At 44.1% G+C, this 1,869-nt stretch overlaps 1 non-coding gene across 1 annotated transcript; it reads left to right on the plus strand.

Moving 5' to 3' along the window:
- The first annotated feature begins 1,349 nt into the window (after positions 1–1,349).
- Positions 1,350–1,468, plus strand: LOC127620486 (5S ribosomal RNA). Its single transcript, XR_007967747.1, has one exon. It is a non-coding gene; the product is annotated as a 5S ribosomal RNA (ribosomal RNA).
- The last annotated feature ends 401 nt before the right edge of the window (positions 1,469–1,869 follow it).

Genomic DNA, 1,869 nt, shown 5'->3' on the forward strand with positions numbered 1-1,869 from the left:
TTAACTCTTTACCCGCCAGCGTTTTAAAAAAAAGTTGCCAGCCACCGCCAGGGTTTTTGACAATTTTCGCTAAACTTTAATGGCCCGCAGAATATTTTCTTCCATGAATATATGAAGATGCTATATATCTAAATAAAGATCTGAGCCTCTGCTTTTAGGCAAAAAAAACGATTTTATTTTATCTTCATTTGTTCTTTTTTTATTGCCACTTGAACAGAGGTAGGTTTTGTCAAAAACAACATTTCGGACAAAAAGCTGAGAAAAAGGCATTTTTATCAAACAAGTGCTTTAGTATTAGTATGGTGTTCCACTTCACGTTTGAGACGATCGCAGTCTGTTTCTTTGATCAAAGAGTTGCGTACTCTTTCAAAACATGCGTGCAGGTCTTCCTTACCGTATACCACCTAAAACACGGATACCCGGAAAATTCCGTGTTTGGCGGGGAAAGCGTTAAAAGGAAAACAGAATTATATATTGCAAGATTGTATGTGTATTTTAAAGATGAAAATATGTTGAATGCTTTTTATGATGTTTTTACCCCAAATGTTTGTTGTGTTCTAAAAGATTTAATGTGGAAGCTGCCGGGAAGTGAAAGTGACTTTAAAAAAAATAAATAAAATAAATGCAGGCCCAAACTCGTCTGATCTCGGAAGCCAAACAGGGCTGGGCCTGGTTAGTACTTGAATGGGAGACTTCCTGGTAATACCAGGTGCTGTAAGCTTTTGCTTCTCCTTGTTTGTTTTAACTCATACACTCCCCCCTGGCTCAACTGGGATTTATTTATTATCCTTGGAAATTGGTTGTTTGATTGATTTTCTTTCATTTAGCTTTCTCTGTGGCAAAGGACAGCCTGCTCATTTATCTTGCCTCCTACAGAAAGCAGTAGAGGGTTTTTTTTTTTTTGCTTTTTCTTGACTGCAACATACAGAGTAGGAAAGAACAAACAAAATGCAGTGCTTCCAAAATGTGGTGGACACATCCGAAAGAAAGCGTCCTGAGGTCATTTTTTAAGTAGAGAAGAGTTTTCTTTGGCCACTGGCTTATTATTACGTGTTAAGCATATAATTGTGCAGCTGAGTATGCCCTCTTTTAGCACACCACATGGATGCTATGACACAGGGATGCAGAAAAAGTATTGTGGACGACTCCTGTGAAATTGAACGAATAGAGAGGAGGCACTTACCTTTTCAAAAAGAGAAATAAATAAAAATAGACAATATCTGAGAGGAAAGGGCCTGTTATCTCTTTTTTAGAGCTGCAGTACAAGACATATTTTAATGATGGGAGAGCAGCATAAGGATGCGTGCAGTGCGCTTTCTTTAAATGGCCTGCTGGTAGCTGCAGCTGTTGCTTATGGCCATACCACCCTGTGCAGGCCCGAACTCGTCTGATCTCGGAAGCCAAACAGGGCTGGGCCTGGTTAGTACTTGGATGGGAGACTTCCTGGGAATACCAGGTGCTGTAAGCTTTTGCCTCTCCTTGTTTGTTTTAACTCGCCTTATGGTACTTGCGTCCGCCCTGTAACTTACTAGGCGGCTCGTGGCAGGCAGTTCATGGACGCTGCGCGGCGCCCCCTAGATGATTTTTGGGGGCCCGGGGCCGCACTGGGTCCCTCGGCCCCCACCCCATGATACCCTGGGGCATTGTCCCCCACTCCTAGCCCCCCGTGGGCCCCTCCAGGGGCCCCCCAAAATCGCACTGGTGAAGTTGCAAAATGCTGCAGTTCAGGGGTTCGCCACAAGGAGGCATCACGGTCCAACGGGCAACGTTGTGGGATGGCGTCAACGAAGCGCCTAAAGTGCCACCTAAGTGACTACTCTTCACCGTAGTCTTCCTCTCGTCCCACGAACGGCCTATTCGACCACCTAG

Source organism: Xyrauchen texanus, chromosome 26, assembly GCF_025860055.1.
Source record: "Xyrauchen texanus isolate HMW12.3.18 chromosome 26, RBS_HiC_50CHRs, whole genome shotgun sequence".
Lineage (NCBI taxonomy): Eukaryota > Metazoa > Chordata > Actinopteri > Cypriniformes > Catostomidae > Xyrauchen > Xyrauchen texanus.